At 43.3% G+C, this 23,843-nt stretch overlaps 1 protein-coding gene across 1 annotated transcript in view; it reads left to right on the top strand.

Annotated features, from left to right (window-relative positions):
* Window positions 1-14,648: 14,648 nt before the first annotated feature.
* ptn (pleiotrophin) overlaps window positions 14,649-23,843 on the top strand; it is a 42,531-nt gene continuing 33,336 nt past the window's right edge. Inside the window, exon 1 of the mRNA XM_084000050.1 lies at window positions 14,649-14,731. The gene's annotated coding sequence lies outside the window, so the exon portion shown is untranslated. The remainder of the gene's footprint in view (window positions 14,732-23,843) is intronic.

Genomic DNA, 23,843 nt, shown 5'->3' with positions numbered 1-23,843 from the left:
TAATCTAAGGAAGAAGTCCTGTAATGTTTCTCTTTTCTCGAGATGTGAAACGACTGGGATTCAAGCATTTCATTTACATTTCAGCTCTAGTGTGTATTCGATTTAAAATTTCATTACACATCTGCAACGAAAAGCACCTGCTGTAGGATTTCTGACCAGATTACAGCAGGGATTTAATGAAAAATCTGAAACATGTTCACAGATGTTGAACATTGCTCCTAAAACACCTTTTATTGGAGCTTCCTACTGGAGATTCTTATCATAGACTGTTGATGAAGATGGAAAAAAAACCTTTATGGTGTCACCTTAAGGTTTCTGAGGAGCAGAGTGGCTGTTCTGCCATCACCATCTTGGCAGCACCTGATTCTGCTCCCAGCTCTAATCCTTAAAAATGTCAGCTTAATGAATCTATAAGGTGAGTTAAAACAAAAATGCCCCACTACATGGTTATCATGAAGAGGAAATTAGCTGCAAAACAGTTTTTGTTACAGTCTGTAAACATGTTAGTTTATGCTGTAACATTGATTGGTATTGACTCACTGTTGGCCCCAAGTGGCCATTCAAGGAACTGCAGTTCATAGCACTTGTGTTAGCCTATTTTTTCAGCCCCAGATGTTGCTGCTTGGCACTAATATGGTACTATGCACATGCATAAATAAAGATATATTTATACGGTTCAATAACGATTTAACTGTGGACATATGGTGTGTACACGCAACACAGTAAATTTTCTTCCACCCTTGCAGTAAATTGCTATATTCGACAAAAAAGTCCTTAAGTGTGATGAATGAGCACACAGCTAAGCAATCACCATTCACTGATGAAAACCATGTGATATGGTTGAAAGGATCGTAAAAGGACCTTGACCTGAAATTGTTTTGACAGACTTTAATACAGACTGGGTTCTTAGGAGACAGATATTTACCCTTTTGGCTAAATGTGATAAAAATGTGATTTTGTATTGGTTTATTGTCTGTGTTTTCTACTGTTAAATACAGCAGCATTTTTAGCAGAGATGTTCTTCCCCTCCTGGCAATTAAGAAAAATGTCCTCAGACCTTGGCTGCACCGGTGTTAACATGCTGTTGTGAATGTCAGAGGAGATACACTGACATATTCTCAGGTCAAATGACTGAGTCATCTCAATGAGCTCCTCTCCCTTCAGCATCATAAATGAACACACATTCCTCCTGGTGACCAGCCTGTCCCTCCTCCTCACTCCCTTATGTTTAGGTTAGCAGGGAAGATTTAGAGGCTTGGATAGAGAGAGATGCAAACATGTTGCTGGGATACCAGAGGGCTGAATAAATTGATTGCATCTTTCGCTTAAAGATGTACAAGGAATCGGATTACGGTGGCTGTTTGTACCTTATTAGTCTGACATTTTCTACAGGAGGGCGACGGTGTCCCCAGATGACTCAGAGAATTGGCTGCCTTTAAATGTCAGACTACAAGGGCTAATGACTTTTATGTCTTGACATGTTTTAATGTGCTTATGAAAAGTGGGAGAATAAAAAAAAGAAAGAGAGGAGGAGAGAAAAAGAAAAAAAGACGGTCTAGAAATTTGCAGATTGTGAAATGAGCGGAGAAACTGATAAGGGACCTTCTTTTTTATCGCCGCGGCTCCTTTCAAGAAGAGGAGACACAGCAAACTCTTCAAGTGAAGCCCCGACTGAGTGCATTTGATGATAGCGGTTGCATAATGAGACTATCCTGAAGCCTGGCTGAGTTCTCAACTCGAAAATCACAGGTTTTAGCGTGGGCGAGACGGAACAATGCCTTGTTTGAAGTCTTTGTTGTGGTCCGTCTTTTTTTTTCTTTTCAAATATTAATAAGTTTTTTCTGATGGCTTAAATCTGATGAATGTCACATCCATTTGAGGAGGAGGAGGAGGAGGAGGGGGAGGGGGGCTCCTCTGCTTCCCTCCAAAAATATCAGCACCTGGCAACAGGAACTCATCTTTTTAATATGAACGAGAGACAATAACTCAGACTTAAAGCCTGCGCTGTATTAATGTGATGGCTATTATGTGGCAACCATCTGTATTGACTCATGCTGCAGGACTGCACTTGGCTTGCGATGAGAGATGCTTAAACCACAGCAGGGGCTGTAATCAGCCATCGATCCACGGACGGAGGAGTCCGCGGTCGCTGTATTCAGTCAGGCCTTTTCGATTTTGATAAAACAATGATGTATGGTGGGGCGAGCGATGGGGGAAACGAGCTGAGATAATTGTTTTGTTGGTGTTCCCTTGACCATGCCGTGCCCTCTGTGAAGGTCATGCCTTATTGAGTGTTTTGCGCTTGTGACCATAACCATGTGGTTATGTGGGGGCTGCGCTGCCGTATCGATCAGAGCTTGTTTGCGGCTTTTGGATACTGTATTTCACAACATTCATAAATGGGCCATAAACATGTAGAGAGAGTCTTTTATGAGGCTTGTAAAGTGTCATTGCCATGATGCTCGGAGGCAGATGGAGTGGAGATTTAATAACATGTAGGTGGTAAAAGTGTGAGAAAGAAAGACACTTAAAGCTGCATATGGGAGTGTTACATTTAGACATAGATAGATAACTACTTTGAGCCAGACTGGTGTAATTTTAAAGCTGCAATGAAATGGCTGAAAAAGGAAATTTTAAGTTTATTAGAAATAAAATGAACCTTTGCACAGTCTGGTCATGCAATGGTTTTGACGCTATCCGCAGGAGGCCATAGTGGCTAATGCTAATGTTTGCAAACTTTTCCTGTGAAACTGACAAAGCTGCTGTGTAAGTTAATTGTTTTCATGACTCTTCTCCGTCCCCGTTTGTGTTTGTGCCATCAAACTTACACTTGAGACCAAAGGTTACATGGCCCAGAAAGGTCAAGTCTGTAGGTTAAAGTAGCTACAAGTGAGAAACGAGACATAGGGGGAGCAATCAGACATGAGGTAATCAGGAAGACACAGCCAGGCAATTTCAAACATAAAACATAAAATAAACTGGAAACACAAAAACCACGACAAATACAGTGCAGAAGGCACAACACAAATACAAATTGTTGTAGCCTAATAATACGGATTGGACTGACACTCACTTCTACTGTGGCGGCTTTATTTGCATTCATGTTGTGGCCTTTGCACTGTGTTGAACTGTCTGGGCCACCGTACGAATCTACATCAGTCATTTAAACTTCAATATCTTTTGAGTCAAGCATAAAAAATATTGCACTACATGTAGTGTAATATCCTTTTTCTTATTAAAGATATGTCAAAGATTCTTATTCCAATATATTCTGTAAGTGATTTGATTGATGTCGACAGATAAATAGCTGATAGATTAGAATACATTAACTGGGGATTGATTTCCCTCAGATATCCTCTCGCCGTGATGACAGACCGAAGCCCTACTCCACTGTGAGTGATATGCACAATCTGGCCACTGCTTGGGCTCACTTGTTTGCAATCTGTCAGGCTCCTGTGACTGATGGTTATGGGATGTTAAAGGTCAACAGTCTGGCCTTACCTGCTCAGTCTGAAGCTATTCTCACCTCATTAAGTGGAAATCACAGCGCTCCTCTCTGGCCAAACGCGTTCTTTTATGTATGACAGGAGACACTAATACAGACATCAGTTTGCTCAGCACTCGGCTGTGTCTGTCTGCTCGGCTTGAATCAGATCAGCCCAAATAGAGCACAATGGAAGCTCACACCACTGCAGCTGCTTTTGGATGTCTGATTTCCCACATGGTGCCGGTCATAAAATGTAATTTATGAATGCAAATAACTAAAAGAAATGGTACATTTTTAATGTAGTGATCAATATTCATATGCCTGATGCAAGCTCTTATTAAGTTGAGGCTTATCTTAACAAAAAATACTGTGAGTAAAAGATGTTTCTTTGTAGTTAAACCTACAAACTGACTCATGCTATTACAATAATGGAGACCATTTGGGAGGCTGCATTGTAATGCACAATCATTTAATGCCTGGTAATGAGAACACAGCTTTGGTATACCTTGTTGATAGATAAAAACTCCTCAGCAGGCATTAAGCAGGCGGCACTGCAATGCAGTGGATAATCCTCACGCTTTATCTCTTGCAAGAATGTCCATTTCCATCCATGACAAATTGTTCACTGCTGAAGCACATTCCCACCGAGGCTGTGGCGGCGGCTGCTGCTGCTGCTGCTGCTGTTTCATTAAAAATGGATGTTAATCAAATTGAGCTGAGAGTATTGTGATCAAAGTTAAAGTCGCTGTTTAAGCAGACTTTACTTTGTCTTTGTCTGTAATTTGAGCTGCTGGACGTTCCCGCTCGACGCAGCGTCGTCTCCCTTCTCGCAAATCTCATAAATTGATGAATGTGCTTCTCATTTACAAACAAGCCAGTCACATTTAATCAGGATTGATTACATGTTCTCCACCGAAAGGGAATAAAAATCGACTTTTTGTGAACGCCTCAAATCAAACAACGCAGGTAGACTGGAGCAAATCCTCAAGTTTAATTAAAAGTCTGATAAGTTGCTCCAAATCCCTACTGCTGCTTTCAATAATGCATGTGATGAGTACGAGGCGCTGCGGTGTGGTGTGCGTGCGACCGAGGCCGGACGTAAACCCCGCGGTCTGCGGAGCGCTGGTTGCAGATGGTCCGAGCTGTGTTGTCAGATGGACTTGTATTTACTTTACCACCTCCTGGATTGACAGTGAGCACCTGCAAAGGGCAGGACCACAGCACGGCTAAGCTGATGTGTGTTTACACGCTCGGCTGACTCGGAGAGAAGCCCACAACTGGAGAAATGAGGCCGAGGGGCCCGGTGCCAATCACAGGCACTTTTTTTTTTTTTTTAGCCGTGTTGCTAAATCCCTTGAAGACGAGAGAGTTCCAAAAAAAAGACAAATCCATCGTTTTTGCATATGGTCCCTATCACCCAGATGCTGTCTCATTACTGAGCACTTTTAAGTCTATTTTATTTTTTTGAGGGGGGAAAGGAAGAGGAGTGTGGTTGAATTGCAGCTGTGGCTCAACCTCTCTGCTACAGCCCCTCTGGCGAGATTTCCAGCGGTAATTTATTTTCTCATCGATTTGGACTGCAGGCCCTTCCAAACACTGACAACTGGTGATCAGCTGGAGTGAGACAGAGGTGTTTTATTATGAGGATATTGACTTCTATCTAAATTCACTTAAGCACCACAGGTAGGTCGTCTTCCGCGAGGCTTGTTCGGAGGGCCCAGATCTGTGCAAGAGAGAGAGCAACTCTATACCCGTCAAAGTCACACGGGAGAATCAGGTACGAGGCGACACGACCGGATGTCCTCGGGTCAACGCTGCCTCAGAGGAGGAAGGGGGGGGGGGGGAGAAGGTTCAGCGTATGGTCACAGAGCTATTTCCCTTCCTTGTGTCTCTCAATCGGCAGATAAAAGGGCTGCGCGATGCCAAGCAAACAGCCCTCAGCCCACTGGCTACGGACTAGATGACAGAACAAATCAAACAGAAAGACGAGTGCTCCCTCGGGGGCTCAGGGTCCATCAGTGATAGCACTGATCCCAGGCAGTTTTTATCCTCCCTTCCCCGTTTTCTTTCTTTTTTTTCTCTCTCTCGCTCTATACGCAGCTTGGCACTAATCCTATTGTTAAAGGTGACTGTTGGGAACACTGAGACGCTGCAAGCTCAAGTACACATGGTTTGGTTTTTTTTTTTTTTAGATGATGGCACAAAGTTAGTTTTTTCACAGCCGGGCTGATCATGTGTCATTTGAGTTTGTTTTTTCTTCTTCTTCACTTCCTCTCTTCCTCCGGCCTTCTGCAGTATTTTCACAGCTACTCGCTCACTAATTGGCCTCGGAGCTATTGTGTACCAAGCGTGAGAGATGCATTCAAGTGCACACATTCTTTCTTTCTTTTTCTTTTTTTAATTTCTTAATTTAATTAATTTTTTCTATTGGCGGGTTTTTGACAACTCAGAGTTCGTATTGTTGACTCGTCTTTCGAGACCCCGGAAGAATGTATTTTCTGCTCGGTGGAAGGAACGAGGACAGAGAGGAATAAAATATATGGGAAGTCTGGGTTTGTTTCTCCACAGAGTAAATCCCCAAAGGCAGCGAGAGAATCCACAACCCGACAACAGTTAAGAACAAAATAGCAGAACGACGTGTGTTGAGATTCTCCGCATGCTGACCCAGCAAATATAAAACCTCACTCAGCTCAGATACCAGAAGAGTTTGTTTAGATATTTTCATTATTCTCCTGACAGCCAGGCCAAGTGCTGCAGAGGAGAATCCCTTTTGCCCTCTATCAACTTCCCCTGGCCCTGTCTTTCAGTGTCTTTCACAACTTCTTAATTTTTGTTTGAACTATGACTCGCTTGAAGATTTTATGCAATTTTCATTTTCTGTCATCATCATCATCCCTCCTACCAGATCTCATACTCGATTATCTGCAGCACCCGACATCAAATAACCACCAGAGGGATCACGTACCCTTTCTGTTTTCAATCGCCGACTCGTTTTCATTTTTTGAAAAGAAACAGACGTTTCTATAATCTCGCCGCCGCCGCTCCATAGCATAAGATTGAAAAGTCATTAATGAGAACATACGCAGGCCATACCGGGAACACAGAATTAAGCCATTAGAGATTAATGAGTTTTTTGGGGGAGAGGGCGCGGAAGCGTATGCAGATAAACGGCGGTTTGCTGGGAGAGGAATCTGGGGGGCGAGGGGCTGTTTTCGCCAAACGCCGTCACGCTCGGCTGGCCACGCTGGAGTGTTTTGGCTCCCTCAGATTAATTGTCAGTCATAAATTAAGTTCTGCAGTGTTGCAGCCAGGACGGCCACTGACACGGTTATACAGTACATGGGTGTTGGAGAGGACGTGTTTGATTTATCTGCTCGGAGTCGCATTAAAATTCAGCCGGGGAGGAAAAGAAAAAAAACTTCTGAGGCATTGTACACAGCAAAATGAACCCTGTACTGTATCAGATTTCCATTTGTTTGACTGGTAGCAGCTTCCGCAGCCTGACACCCGAAGAGTAACTCAAAAGTCGACACGTTCCCAAGGATCCCAAGGATTCGCCGCCTCGCTGAGGGAGCCACATTATCATACAAAAGCATCACGCTAATAAATCAGCATTCATCCATTCTCAGTCTGATTATCTTGCTAATCAATAGGTTTTCACCATTGCACTGCTGATGCTAAAAGTGTATGATGACTAATTAGCATCAAATGGATTTTAAATGGAGATTAAATACTGCATTAAGCCCTGAATAACAAATGCAGCTGCAGTCTTGGAAGCATTAGCGGTGAAACCACTTACGTCACTTTACCCACGATGGAAATGTGCAAAATAAAAGAGGAAGGAGAGAAAAGTCTCTCCTGAAGTTGCTAACAACAACAACAGAGGGAGAAAACATGCCAACCGGTAATCCACAGGGAATCCCGAGGACGGTCTTTGGAAAGTAAAAATCTCTTTACTTTTATTAGCGGGGGCACAGGCATATAAATATTAATATTCAGCCGAGAGCTTATGCTTTATTAATGAAACTGAGCTTCTTGTGAAATGAAATGGACATAATGGGATACTGTTCATTATCTCATGCTCAATAGATGAGAGCCATAAACTTCATCAGGAGATAAAGGTTTTTGCTTTCACAAGGATTGGATTGTGATGGGAATCGACTTCAGTGAGGTGTTTGTGCTGCGCCTCTGTCTAGTTAAAGTAAGTTATATAAGAGCGTGTCTGTGCATATTTGTGTGTGTGTGTGTGTGTGTGTGTGTGTGTGCGCGTGTGTGTGCGCTGTTGTTTGTCTGATCAGCTCCAATGAAAAACGGCCAGGATCCAAGGAGACGTTTAAAATCCTAAAGCTGCTACGCCCAGTGTTTTCTTGCATTAACAATAGATCAGATGATGGTGTGTTCGTGGCTCACTGGGAAATTTAACGCACGACTCTGCAGCTCCCTCCAGGTTTTAGCTTCTTTTTGTTATTTTCCATTTTTCCTGCTACTGTCAGTGCATCAAACCTGATTCCTCTGTTTCTGATTCAGCTCATTTTGATGCTAATGATGCTACTTTCTTGGCAACAAATGGCAACATTAGCAATGCAGCAAAAGAGCTACATGCTTCTCTATGGGCAGAGGGTGGAGACCAAAAATAGAGCTAAAAGAGCCGCTATGATCGGACTTTAACTCTTCAGGTGGCACGAATGCATGAAAATATTTACAACATCAACTTTATAACTATAAACTGACCTCGATAATATGTCAGTGTTGTGTTTGCATTGTCCATTTTCACAGAAATACCTAAAAAGTGTTGATCCCATGACAACCACTGACATTTGTCCATACTGTGTCCAAACTCTTACACTGCACTTGAAACTATAATTTAAAAAAAAGTAAACTTTGTATTTCTTATCCTCTAATCCTCAGTGGTGTATTGTCATTCTCCTCCTCGCTGTGTAACTTTTACAATACTGTTTTTTCTGTACATCACTTTCTTGCCTCGCCACTTTCTAGGTATTAGTTCTGAGCTATACACTTCTCTTTCTCCACACTGTTATTTCTATCTATTCATTACTCACAGCTCCCATATTGCAAAAGTCTGTCTGTCCTGGAGGAGAGATCCCTCCTCTGTTACCACTTCTCTCTCTTTCTCCACTTTCCTCCACTTCTCTAAAGCTTTTATTAGTGCTGTATTCGCTTATCTGTGCCCAAGGTCTGAGGAGAGCAGACACAAAGTTGTGATTAAGGTCAATGTGAATAAACTTCGCCTGACTTGTTTCATCAGGTGAGCTACAGACAGCTGGATACTGTATTTAGCTAAATGCAGATTTAAATGGCAGCCATGGCCCCACAGATGTTCACTCTCTCTGTGAGTGTGTGTGTGTGTGTGTGTGTGTGTTTTCTGTCCTGTGTCTGGTATGACTTAGCAGCCTAGCAGGGTACATCCTGTGAATCACACTGTCAAGACATTTTGTTCCTGTGTTTTGTCCTCACGCAGCTTCTCCATATGATGCATGAAGTGTGTTCACGTCTGTACATATACATATCTGCACTGGGGGCTCTAGGACATGTTCTTATATAGTAAGTGTGTGTGTGTGTGTGTGATTATCTTATATCCAAACACTTTTTTTTTTACAGTAATAAATTCAATCTCCATTTCCTTCCCGACATGTTGCTCAAATTGAATAGTTGCTTTGAAAAAAGAAAAAAAGAAAAACATGTGGAAAAATGACTTTTCTGCCATTTCCTGTCGCACTCATCTGCGAGGATACTTTGTGGTGTTTGTGTAAGAGAACGACGGGATGAAGGAGCAGAGCCATCGGAGCCTTGGTTACACTCACGCACACACATACACTCACGCACACACACGCACACACTCAGACAGACAGAAAAGCTGTGGCTGACTTCGACAGACTGATTTCATTCGGTTTCATCAGACTCAGACAGGCCCAGTCGCCGCCGTCTTCTCATTGGGCTGCTGCTGCTGGACTTATACCCAACCAACAGGGTTAGTGGGGCTTAACAGCAGCGGCTCCATCCCGGGCCCCTGTGAAGCCTCACAATGACAGCGGCCGGGGTGAGCCGAGTAAAAAGAATTACAAGGGAGCTGTTGGATTTGATATAAAGATCAAATTTCACTCAAACTCCTTCATATATCTGAGCAAACTGCTTTTGCAGCTCCCTTTGTGCTTTCGCCACAACAGAAGATCTTTTATATAATTTTTTTTTTTTCTCCCCTGGACTGTTCTGTCTCATCTCGTTTTAATCAAATGAGGGGAATGATATCATTGGAGGAGCTCTTTGCGGATGGCGCTAAAGCATATCTCACACTTAGGGGAGGGCTGAGGAGGGAGGGGAGTGGGGCTGCAAATGGATAAAATGTATTATTAATGAGTTGAATATGAGACGACAGCAGTGGAATGGTATATCGTTATCAGCAGGGGGGGTGAGTATGAGTCATACTAATTACCGGCCATCGCGGAGGCTGATGCTGAAATCCCCAACAGTGCAACATGATGCTGAACATGTGGAGCGCTGCAGTGATAGTGAAGCTCCTCTGCAATATTTCAAGGGGCTTTTGGCAGCAGGAGTGAACAATGGGGGATGAAGTGAGAGGGTGATAATTAAAAAAGAAAAGAAAAGCACAACAAAATGTGGTGTTTAGAGTAAAAAACGACCTTCGGGAGTTCTCAAAATGTATATATCTATGCAGCTCGTTTGTCCATTGAACTGGTCTTTAACATCTCTCAACTTTGTTCATTGGCTTGATTGCGCCCCAAAAAACAAAAATCGATGCCTTTATTTTTAGTTTCTGCTTTAATTTAGACTTTAGATGAGGACATATCTTCCAGGGGCAGATGCACCAAACAGCCCCAAGCCTCCTCACTAACTAATCAATTATTTCGCTGCTGGCCTATTGCTCACCAATTTCGACATTTTCTTTACTTACTTTTTTTTTTCTTGGCGCCTCTCCGATGACTTTCTAAACAAACTTTAAGTTGGGGAGGCCGGCAGGTGTTGAAAGCGCACGATTCATCCTCCTTTAAGAACTGCACTTGAACGCCTCTCACCTCTTCACCCCTTCACCCCCCCCTCTTTAATATCACATGAAAGTAGATGCGGCTTATTTTTTCTTTTGATCTGAGACGTGGACGGGAGTCGGACTTGCATCAGAAACATTAGACAGTGATAACTTTTAATCTAACCTTTGCAAAACAGGTTCAAACACATTCCAGTGTCATCACTCAGACTTCAAACACCTACAATTTGCTTACAAACGCTTTAATGGACTTTTCCAGTTCAGTGGAAGCACCACATTCACACACCAGTGACACATTGGGGGCAATTTGGACTTCAGTGTTTTGCTCATGGACGGATATCCAACCACCGACTCTCCAATTAGTGGATGACCCGTTGACTGAAGTCCAGACAAAGGGAATTTACTGGGTTTATTTAAAGCAGATATCAGCTTCACGGCCGTTTCGGCTAATGCTGCGTTCAAGGCAGGCTTTTGAAACCGTAAGTTACAGCTTCAAGTCACAACTACGACTTGGTAGCGTTCCAGGTAACCCGTAGCTCGTGTTTTTACCATCCTGTTGTCTGTGAAAGTTCCCTATAACGGCCACTCGTAACTTCCGACCCGTGAACTCGTACCAGATCGAACTGGTATGACTTCACAGGAAGGAAAAACACAAAGTACGAGTTTCTTTGAACGCACCATGAGTTAGCAGCCCCCGCCCTTGTCAGGCATCAATTGGTCCTCGTGCTACGTCACCACATTCACGCGCATCCCTTGGCTGCACACACAGCCCTTCATGCCGTTCTCTCTCCTCATTGGATAACACTTGTATCCCACAAGGAAAATTTTCTCCTCGGGTTACAGCAGAGCAGAGTGACGGAGAGACTCGTGTTTAGGCTGAAATACTTCATGTAAGTGATTGCTGACGGAAAATAGGACTATTTAGGACTTATATTAACAAAAACATTCCACTGATATCTGCTTTAAGATACATTCGGACAAAGCCGTGGATATACTCAAATACCTTTTATTGTGATTTGACAGATCAGAGAAAAAGCTTTTGCTATGCACATTTGGTGACGTCCTTAACATAATCCTTTCGCAGATATTAAAACGGACTTAATATTTACACTTAGATTTGCACTGCACTGAAACTTCCTGATGAGATCTGATCCCGTTCATCCCCCTTTTTCAAGAAATTCACAAACCCGTCCTCAGGAAGACGCTGCAGAGCAGCAGCAGAAACCAAGAAAGTTTCTTTCAACCAAATGCAATAACTTTGTTGAACTCATAAACATCTTCCAAACTGAAATCATATCTTGTTGTTTGTTCAGAGCATGTGGTGCTAGTTGTTTCTGAGACACAATGAAGTGTTTTTTTTTAACCAACCTGTGAAGCCAAAATCAAATTTTCACACTTGTGGACAATGAAGGTTATTATAATGATTATCACTTTTTCATAAAAGCGTCTGCCAAATGAAAAATGTGATATCTGCACAAAAAGAAGAAGAAGATAAATGCACACCACTATTTCAACCACCGACAAGTGGAGTCTCGTGATTGATACTGAAAGGTCTCATCAGCATATTGTACAATACTAAAGTTGGCCAGCCTAGTTACCATTATAATTATAATCAGTAGAAGTAGAAGACATTTTTTTAAGCTGCATGCACCTATCAAAGAGTCTGATTTAGACTTTTAACTCAGTTGTGAAATACTTTGGAGTCGACTTGAACAAAGTTTTGCATCGATAACTAACTGAACCGATGTTGTTGAGCCTCCATCACAGTGCTCTCTGTGTAAATAACCATTAATGTACCAAAATGCTGCATCACAATGACACTGTGATTGAGTCTGAATAGCCGCTTAACAGCAGACCCTGGCACTGAAATGGGTTATCTAATAATTATGGGCTGTGAGGGTTTTTTTTTTCCCTGTCTCTCTCTGGTACAGAATGAATCCATGCCAGACACTCAATCAATAACACCGAGCCTGGAACGACAGCCTCATAACGTGAAATATGAGGCCATTTCTCTGTGTGTGGACTGTGGAGAGTTTACAGAGGCGGTCTGACATCAGTATCGTGCGCAGGCTTTGTGGACAGAGCTAATGGTACACTTTATTGATTGTGTGTGCTGTAATCTGTCAATCCAGGTTTGTCCAGCTGCGGCAGAGCGCCAGCACCGCCGCCGCCGCCGCCGCTGCTCTTATACTGTCGGGTCATCTCCAGCCATCTGCTGCTGCTGCTGTGAAAACACCCAGAGAATATCCACATCCTGTTACCTCACACCCACCCCCTCTGAAAGGAGACCAGGCCACGAGCGAGACCATAAAACACGTCCAGACAGAAACACGAGAGGACAAAAACACAACCTGGTGCGAAACAAAACGTCTTTTTCAATAATAATCATCCATACACCCCTGGTTTCACTATTGAACGCAGCCTTTTGTTTTTAATTGTGGAAGTTTGTAAAATCATGCAGCTTTGTTGACTTGTTTTCTGGTGATGAATGAGCCACGACTCAGACTTTTTAATCAAGCAGGACTGTGGTGTTTTGTTTAGGCCTGAAATAATTAGCCAATTAATCCATTAGTCCAACAGAAAATCAGTACTGGGCAAGTTATTTGAAAAAAAAAAAAAAGGAATCAATAACTAATTACATGCTGAAAAAAAAAAAAACATGCCTCCACAACTTTACTAATAACACATTGGCAAAAGTATTTATAGTCACATTACTATACACATAGTTAGATCATGACCTTTGCATTTTTGTTCAGAATATTTTTCATTATGAGGCATGAACATGGAGATTACTACATTTACTTATTCAGAGCTTCAGACAATAACCGGTAGAGAGAAAAAAGAAAAAAAAAAAATTCAAATTAGACACGGATTAATTTAACCAACAGGATAAAGAGAAGATTAAGAAAAGTTACATAAACCACTGAGGTAATTAAAGGTGCAATAAATGAACAAAAGTGCATAAGAGTTTAGTTTATTGTCAAGAAGAATAGCTAAAAATATGGCGATGTAAGTGTGCAACATCAAAAATATTAAAACTATAAAACTTGTTAAAGGTCATAACTCAAACAAACCCTCCTCCCTCTCACAGCTCCCATCCAGGACTGCACTATACAAACAAGTTCTGATGTGGTGCTTTTTTAACATGTGTGAAAAGAAAACAGCCTATTATGGTCTGGAAAAACAGCTTCTTTAAAGTGACTCACTTTAAAACATGATCAAATTTGTTCGATTTGTTGAGATCAAGCTCTTATTAGAAAAAGAGAGACTCCACAGCAGCCAGAAGCAGCATGAAAAAGGCCCACAACGCATAAAAAGTTCGATGACGTATAGAAAGTTGGAGAAAACAACATCATCACATGATCAGATATCGTTTACACATTACACCGTAAATGTGTTTTTCTTTTTCTTTTTATTATAGTTTTTGCAGCTCCCCTCTGCACAAAAGCTGAAAAAAACAAATGGCGAGCCCAGCTGGTGTTTGTCAATATTCTATTGATCGCTGTGGTCGGACTCTCTTTTCCATGGATCAACATGATATTTTTATATAACTAACTCTGTGTGCTCTGACTGCCGCTGCTGTTTCCCAGCTTGTTCTCGCTCTGTTGGCTCATCCACGGCTCAAACAGTCGGGATTTTGTTGCCGTGTTTGCTCGCTTCTCCTGAATATATCCGCCTCTCTGTTGGCATTTGGATCAGTTCCCCTCACTGTCTCACTCCCCTCTCTCTCTGTTCTTCTCAGTAACTTCCTCCCTCCGTCCCCACGGATCTCTCTGCCACTTTAGCTCTTTAACTGCTCTCTCCCTTTTCTTTTTTTGTCCTCTCACACTCCTCCACCCATCCATCCATCCTCCATCTCACATCTTCTCTCTGGTGTCTCGGTGAGTATCAGGCAGGGGCGTCCCTGGAGTGACCTTGGGGGTAATGAGCTCCTGATCACGAGTCAGGAAACCCGGCATTCAACACCCCACCCCACCCCAACACACCACACCACACCACCCTCCCCTCACCCCATGCAACACACACACACAGACACACACACACACACACACAAAAAGAAAAAAGAGAAGAAAAAAAAAGACTACACAGCTATCGTATGCTCAGCCCACAAAGAGAAATAGTATTGGAGAGGCAGGGCAGCGGGGCAGAGGTGCAGATGAAAAGAGCCTAGAGAAACCACTTCTTCAAGCTCTGATTTACAACTACCAGACCTCCAAAATAAAGTAAGTGATTTTTTTTTTTTTTTTTTTTTGGTGGGTGCACACACTTACTGATGCATAGCTTTGGTGGAGTCGGTGTGATGTGATTATGAGGTGGTTACACGAGCAGCCGGGCGAGCAGAGAAGTTTCTGGATCTGAACTGTACTCAGTCGAATGGATGGTCGGAGCATGAAGGCCACCTTTGGTAGATGTGTGTGTGTGTGTGTGTTTGGTGGTGTGTATCTTGAATCCCTGTTTTTTTCACAATGCTTTAAAAATAATATTATAAGAGGAGAACTTTGGGTAAAGTTGCAAAAAGAAAAAAAGACAAAGTTTTTCTGGTGATCAATGCAATACTTGTGCATTTATGCAACTGTTTTTGCCTTTTGGTGACAAACGAAGGAGTAAAAAAAAAAAGTAGAAACGCCTGTGTAGACATGGTCCTAATCGCTTCTTTGTTACTCTTCCCATTTTAAGCAGATTTCTCCCCGGGGCTGTTGATAGGAGATAATAAACACATGAAAAACACAAAATAAACTATTAAGCTTGAAATGCTGAGAATTATAACCGCAGATGGAGAAGTGGCTTGTAGACATATTGGGTAAACAATTGGAAAGCCCCAATAATCCAGCAGCCATGGGCTATGGACTGTGATGTTAAATCATGAACAGAGATGTGAGGGGGGGGCTTTCTCCTCAGTGATTAGACTTCAAACATCCATATGTTTTGTTTATTATCGCTATCAGCCAAATATATGCGAGTCCAATTAAGTATGTCTGTGCATGTGTGCCGGGTGAAGTGGGCCACTTTTTCCCAGGATGTCGTAATTTGGGTCAGGCCTGACTGGAATGACAAACCCCCGAGCAGCTCGGTATTGTATCGGCGCTATGTGGTCCAGCAAGACCTTCTGCTTTCCGTTGCCATGGCTTTCTCCAGCCCTGGTATAGCAACTCCGAGTCAGACCAAACACTGTTCCTCTCTGTCTTATGGGCATTCCTGCCGTGGACAAAAGCCTCCCCCTCCCACCACCACCACCACCACCCCCGGCTCATTCTTGCCCGAAAATGAGGTGTCCGCTTCATTTCTTTAGAATCAACACATGGTGTGGTCCTAATGAAAGAGCAGGGGGGAGATTAAACATGAGGTGGAGATGAGCTTGAGAAACCAGCCCCGGGTGCCGTAGGAAGTCAGAACACAATGTGGATTAAGCTGGATGACGGCCAGCGGGGCCAAACTCATAACACTGCTTCATTTCTAAATAGGTCCTGGCATTTTCCTTTCCCCAAGATGGCCACTTGGAGGCCTTTAAGAGAAACATTTTACACATTCTGCCCTTTTCCCTTGTTAAACGCTTGCCCCGCAGACTTCCCCACGTGATCTCGCCTATATGTCAAGACTGAGCACAAAGCCAGTTCATTTCCCGTCTGTGTCCTCACAAACGCTTTGACGAGACTGTTCTTCCATGGAGGAGCCGGAGCAATAAGGCATAGAAATGCGCTGTTAGGACCCTGAGAAGTCCGCTCCAGGGGGGAGGGAAGCGCCGTGAATGGAGCCAATTCTCATCTATAGGGCACAAGTAAAGTGAGAGAGAGTGAGAGAGAAAGAGGGTAGGGGGATGAGGACATACACAAAGATCCTCACATTGAGTGGCTGGTTTATTCTTGTGGGGTACGCACTGACCCCTCACATGTGGGATGAACAGAATGAGCCTTGATGGGGTCCGGAGGGCCTCCACAAAAAAAGGGAGGACAGGATAAAAGAGAGGAATAGAAGAAAAGAGGTAGGGGAGGAGGAGGATGCCAGGAGAGAGGCCTGTCAAGGCAACATCCTTCACTACATCCAGCTCCAAACATCATTCCTAGTTAAACGTGGCACCCTGGAAAAACCTGCAGAAAATCAACATATTGCAGAGTGTATCTTATTTCTACAACTGTGGGCCAATGTTCCTGTTGGTGGTGAGTTCACTGACAGGATGATGGACGGGCTGAAAGAAGTCAGACACAGGCAGTTACACAATCATTCAGGCTGGAAGGCAGCGCTCTGGAGATGAGTGTCGCTCCTAAAGTGGCTCAAGATCCTACACGTCCCAGAATGCAACTTACTAGTTTCTTTTATTAAATCCTCCCTTATTTACTTATTTCCTCCAGGACTAAAGAAGACACACTTTAACTCCCTGGTTCAATATTGATCTGTCTGACTTCCTGTAGCTAGTTTATGTAATTCCTATGGATCAAAACAGTCCAGGCACATGCACAGTAGCTCGATCGGAAAGTGTGAGTGTGAATGTGAGTGTGTGTAAGGTTGTTTGCCTCTACATGCCAACCACGTGATAGACTATTGACCTGCCCAGGTTGTATCCCACTCTTGCCCCATGTCAGACGGGATTATCTGCACGGATAAGCCATATATCCAAGCCCTGATCATGTGTTGTGACAATAATGGTCAAATCTAGTTTAGATAAAGTGGAATTATCCTCCTGGACATGCAGACGTGCTCACAATCACGAGTTTGCACCTGAATTTTAAACCCTTTTTAAAAAAAATATATATAATTCATCTACAGCAATAAGCCAGTGAGTGCAGCTCCCGAGGCTGCTGCAGGGTTAATAGTCGTGTGTGGAAATGCACACGTTTCTCATGGAGACGTCAAGCAAGCGAGCTATCTCATTACGGGCATGGGCGAGACAATCAAAGCTGTCTGCAGAACCTCTAAGCTGCTGATGAGAGAATGTTCCTCTTGTGTGGCGTTGGTCCCCATTGTGTGACGAAGCCCCATTGACGGGGGCCACTAATGCCTTTTGTGCGAGGATCCAAATAACACGAGTCAGGGTTCGTGTGTTGCAAATCCTTCCGTCGCTTTTTTTGATCACCATCTTCGCACCATAAATAAAAAAATTCTTTCCTTCCTTCAATTCTACTTTTTCCGGTCGGGAAAAACTAATATCTAATCGTGGCGTCGTCTCTCTCTCTCTCTCTCTCTCTCTCTGCTCTGCTGTTGACTTGATCTGATTTTTGATCCTGGGAGAGCTAATGATAACCTGAGGCTTTCCGCTATAATCATTGGGCTCATTAGTGTCCTACTCAGTCACACGGCCGCCCACACACTCGCACAAGAACACACACAAACTGTCCCCAGGCTGTCGACAGGTGACTGAAAAAGGAGAGGGCAAAAGTCAGAGGGCTGGAGCGTAGGTAAAGGAAGTAAACAAACTAATCCACCAGACTAAAATAAATTGGATGTGTGATTGTTTTTCAGTGTCAGGTTAGAAAACAGGTCTGCTAGAACAACAGGAAACTTGGAGACCATATTAAAGGTCCCACTTTTTGGGTATTTTATTTTGAAATTTCATTATAAGAAGATACGTTTGTGGTTTTAATAACCAAAAATCATCTCAGTGTAGCTTTACATCTTCTCTCTGGAGTTGTAGTGACAACAGGTGGGTGGTGCCAATCAGAGGAGAGGAAGCCCTGAGGCTCTCCTCTGATTGGATGACACTTTTCTGAATGATTAAATAAAAAGATATATCAGATTTCAGGTGAAAAACAAACCCTATGAGGTTTGGATGGTGGGTTAGCTTGGTGACTGCTTTGTTGTGACATCACAAAGTTACAGGAAGCTGACGACTTGTTTCCAGGCTGAGATTCTGAATACAGACTGTGTTGCATTTGTCTTTGTACTGAGGCTTTGAAACTTTTACAGTATTAATGTTGAACCTAGAGCTTCTTTATAATGAAAAAGGCATGGTAAATATACCTTATGAGACATTTAATATATCATATGGAAATATGTTGTTTATAGCCTATACTGTTTCTTGCATCCATTGTGAGATTTGAAATCCTTATGGTGCCATTTTGAAACTTGTAGTTCAATCCATCTCAGTAAACATTAATTGTTTTTGCCAAACTTTAATTGCTGTTGTTGTTGTACAACCTTTAAAATGCACCTGTGCTTAATCTCCGTTAATGGGAATGACAATGCAGCACTCACTCTGCCTGCTGATCTTACGCAACGGCACAGAGAAAAGTAAATGAATATATATGAGCCTCTGTCTGGAAGAGTTTGGAGAAGAAAAAGAAGCAGACAACTTTAATGCACCAAAATGGTCAGCAAAGATTTTACATCTAATTGATTTCTGCCTATGTGGGTCACAACAAGCTTTAAACACAGCACTGACATTATCCCCTCTTAAAATTAATATGGTGAACTTGTTAGCCAAGGAGCAACAGTCCAGTATTCACTCTTCTTCAGCTCCTGGGGGAAATACACTCGCAGCTCTTGCACAGCTAAATGCTGTATAACTTTGTCTTTGTCTGCTGTTTGGTGCTGGGCAGGTCGAGTACAATGGAGGTTTTTAAGAGATTCTTCTTTTGTCTGCAGCTTCTGAAAATGAGGTTGATGAAACAATGAGCTTGAAGAGACTTAAAAAGCTCAGAGGAGCCGGGGTGGAACAGCAGAGTTGGGTGATAAATCCCTGTGGGTTTGTCACGACAAGCAAAGCCCCCCTTTCTAACATTGCACATCCATCTGACCCATTTGTACTGCAGAAAAATATCAATTTAAACAGCTTTTAGTTTGCATAATATCTAATTAAGCAGCTAAAACTTGCAGTTTTGCATGTTTGGCTATCGCACAGGCACATTACACAGCTCCTGCAGAGTGCAAGATAGAAGCTTTGGACAAAGCAGTTGTGTATCTTTAGCAAATGTCATACGGGGAATTTGGGTCCTCAGGGTGTTCCCCCTACCCCTAATTTGTGTGTGTCCAGGCTTTAGAGTGTGAAGCACATGGGAATGGGTAGTGTTTGTATTCCTCTAATGAACTGAGGGATGATTTTGTCTCTGTCACGCACCGCAGAAAAAGTCAGAAACTCAGACAAAGAGGACAGAGACAGAGAGGTCTGGATATCAGCATCAGCACGTCCGTCCGTTTGTCTGTGAATCTCCCTCCTGTTGATAACAGGTGCAGCGGAAATAAAAACCAACGCCACGTTATCGACGCGGAAAAGCTTTCTCCACACTCCCTCCCAGTGCAGAACCTTTCTAAATGGCTCATAGGTAAACCCTGGGGGGGCTATTAAATAACATACAGCCAATACATTGCAGAAGCCCCACCTAAATGCTGTAATCCATTGGCTCAATCAATGCAACCTCATTTTATTTAGGGCCACTCCGCGGCTGCTTCGTCGACAGAGTTATTAGCAACATTATAATTGTCTCTTCTACACACAGAGTATGTGAATCTTGTTTGGCGTAGTTATCAAAAGGGAAATAATAAAGAGCATTCGGAGACGCGTGGCAGCCGGTGTCTCACGTTGCAGGGGTGCAGGGTTTTGTTGTGATGTGGCCACTGATGTTGAATCGAAGGTTAAATTGATCGTGGAAGAAGCCGCCTGCCACTTAGTGTCTCTATTCCATTCCCACCGCTAATTGGATTGCTAATGGTAATGTTGCACTGAGGCGACAAACTTCTCTGATTAGAAAGGTTTTGTAGAGTTTATTGCCAATTTCAGATCGCATGAAGAGGAGATCTCATTTCTTTGTATTCCTCTCTTTTACTCATTCCCTCTTGCAGCTCTTCTCCTTCTTTATTTTTAGGCCAAGCAGTGGTTACCAGGCTGCTTAAAGCACCCAATCTCCAGCACTTAATTTGAGAATTATTTCAAACACTTTATACAGCCTCCTTATGCCAAAGGGGGGTGTCTAATCCTTGGTTAAATATCAGCAGGTTTTAATCTGGTCCAGCAGAGAGAGCTTCTTCCTGTTCCTCCCTCGAGGCGCTGCATTCTGCAGAAAGTATGATCTGGAAAGTTAAACACCTATGATGGATGGGGAGAGGATTAGATAGGCCCACTTCTATGGTTGCAAAACACACCATGGATGGGGCTTTTTATGTCCACCCACCAATAAGTGATTAGAAGCCCGGATCAGTGAAGGGACGGTGGGAGTGAACGCTCAGCGCTCAGCCCCCGAGGAGGAGAGCGCACTTGTTACTCGGCCTAAATACTCTGAAATGTGTGTGCATGTCGCAGCTATCCCTTCAGTCGTGAATGAATTATGCATCCTGGATCCCTGACTTGATGGTGGAAAGTTTCATCAGCATGGAGGCAAAAAAAAGGGGGGGAGACGGAGGAGTGCGAGGAGAGAGAGAAAGAGAAGGAATTGGGAGAAAGAGAGGGAGAATCATTAGTCATATCCATTAGTATTCCGTCCGCAGCTTGTGCTGCGAGACAGCCGGTCTGTCCAAATAAACAACCAGCAGAGGGTGGATGCCTCATTATAACTTCCACCCTTTTTTCTCACCCGGAGTTCACATTCCTTCTGACCATAAACACCAGGCCAGGGCCGCGGCCTTGCCCTCTGTCTCCGCTGGAGTTTAGAGTTGTTAGCGCGGCTGGTAGAGCAACATTTCACATGCTGTTCCGTACACGGACAAAGACAAGTACTGTACAGAACAAGGCGACGTCCCGGGAAATGGACCAAAAAAACAACAACAACAAAAAAACCCAAAAACACAATGTGAATTCAAATTGTTTCGTCCTCTGAGCGATTTTTTGGATTCGTGCCCTCACGCATCGCCCCGGTTAAAAAGCCTCGCTGCCCTTGAGACATCTTGTCTCTGTACAACACCAGAAAGATCCCAGTGCTCCCAGAAGGAGGCACGGCACTCGTACTCAAGCTGGCACTGAAATATTAAACAAAAAGAGGCTTTGACACAACCTTTGCCAGGCTTCTATTAACATGTTGCCCAAGGTTTAAACAAATATCTTTCAAGGCGAGTGAGACTATAAATCAGTGCATCAAATGCCTTTATGTGAAAACAGCCATGAGGACATGACAGGCTTATGTAATTAATAGAGGATGAGTAACTCTGATATATTAAGACACATCACTGCTGCTTCCCACATAAGATGACATTCGGGATTTTTAATGAAGTAATAGGCTATGTTTTTCTGATCCACTTGCAGTCTCTGGTGTTTTATAACTGTGACACAAAAGCAGGTGCAAAGCAACAAGAGGCCTCTCCTCTTTTTTTGTTGTTTTGTTTAAGGGGGGGCTTTGAGGCATGCATTACATGAAGCAGGGGCAGGTGTTATGTAAAATATCAGATTCGATTTATTGCATTTTCTCTCCTTTATTTTTCTTCTTGCAAAACTTTATCCATCTCCACTGAAGCTATGCATAAAGTAAAAGATGTGTATAAAAGCAAGTAGATGGAAATGTATGGGCGTAATGTAAGAGATGCCCTTGGACGTCGTCTACCACCTTTAAGCTCTCAGAAAAAAAAGAAAAGGGAAGAACTGTTCAAAAGCCTGTTCCCTGAGGGGCAGCACCCTAACAAGTACCCACTCTTTCTCTATCTCTCTCTCACTGAACCGCCACTGTTTGTAGCTGCATGGGAAAAGTTCAATTATGTACCCGAGTGACCTTTAAATATTATCACCAGGCTAGATGGAGAAAACCAGAGTGCTGCCTTAATTTGAACTCCTCTCTCCTCTGTCTCCTCCTCTGCTCTTGGCACAGTGGAGGCTGTTGGCAGAGCAGCCAGAGGAGCGAGTTAGTGTTGTGACTAGGACATGATCCCTCACCAGCTTTCCATCCACCAGCGCTGCCAATTGGGATGAAGCTAACAGCTGGACACTGAACCCTCTTTGCAGCGGTGGAGAAGTGGCTTTTTTTCTTCTTCCCTGCACCAGCCGGGTTCTTTAATCTGCAAACTGCCTCCACAGACCTTAAAAACATGACAGCTAATAACACATTTAGCTGAACCTGAGGGTGAGCTGGAACAAATTTCTACTCTCAAGTATCAGAAACTGTTTTATATTTGATCAAAAGGTTCATTAATTCTAAATGTAGAGCAATTTCCCGCTGACTGCCGCCGTATGATACCAAAGGATCACAATGGAGTTAAAGGTCCCATATTTTATAAAGTGAGATTTTCATTTTTTACTCTGATTGTAAATCAGGTAGTTTTATATTAATACTGGAAATGTAGCTCCTCCATAGAAATGCACACAGTCTGTGTCCAGAAATTGAGATTTAAAAAGAACCTCTGCAACTTTGTGATGTCATCACGTTACAAGCCCCGCCCACCTGGACCCAACATCCAACCTTGCAGGATCTGTTTTTTTCAATCTTAAAAACCACAAATTTGAATTCTTATGCATCTAAACTCAAATAATAAGACATTTGACCTTTAAGCTGACATGAGATGTGTGTCTTTAATCCGTAAACGGTGTCTGTGAAACGTTATTTCCCACAAATCACTGCCTGTATCGTTACATTTCTACTTTCTCAGTACAGACGATTGTACCTCTCTGTTTCACTGCTGGCTGTGTTCGCCCTGCAGAGACAACCAGCTCCGCGCTGGAGTTATCGAATTAACTGTATGTCAGTTTCGGGCACTTGCATGCTCTTCTCAGCCGGGAGGGGAAACTACCTTGACTGCAGTGGCTGGTCTGACACACATTAAAGTAAAACAGGGTGTCAGCGCAGGCAGCAGCCCCCGCCACACTCTGCGGCGTTCGTACACGAGGACTCGACGTTTCCTACTGACTGTTCTAATGCTCTGTGGCAAGTTGAAAGGTCATGTTTAAAGCCCTGGGCTGTGACTGAGGGCAGGAGCCACCTCCACCCCCCACACTGCATCAACCCCCTCCCTCCCTCTCTCTCCATCCATCCACTCCCTCTCTTTAACCCTACATCCACCCTACAGCTGAGCACAGCCAGAGTCATGTAAAGGCTACTGGCACCCGTGCACCAGCAGTCGTTGCTCTCTTTGAGTTGTGTTCTCATTTTGACTGGATCTGTCCACGCAGCAAAACCAGCAGCTCTGCTTATTTATTTGTAAATTGTGTCACATATAGCGTTGCACACACACACAGTTATGGTTTGGTAAATAAAGCCGGAGCAAATAGTGTTTTGTGCAGATGAATGTAGACAATGACAGCAAGCATGCAGGCGCACAGGAAATGTGGTGGGTTGCGTTCCTGATGGATGGAAATAGCTTATTGCAGAGGCAGCGGAGATGGTGAATAGGACAGATCTGTGAGATGGACTTTGGCTAACACTGCACTGTGTGTGTGTGAAACAAGACTAAATTAATATGGTTGGAAAGGAGGTAAAATCAGGAATATTG

Source organism: Trachurus trachurus, assembly GCF_905171665.1.
Source record: "Trachurus trachurus genome assembly, chromosome: 23".
Classification (NCBI taxonomy): domain Eukaryota; kingdom Metazoa; phylum Chordata; class Actinopteri; order Carangiformes; family Carangidae; genus Trachurus; species Trachurus trachurus.
The sequence above is the reverse complement of the archived record's forward strand: the minus strand, read 5'-3'. Positions and strand labels throughout refer to the sequence as shown.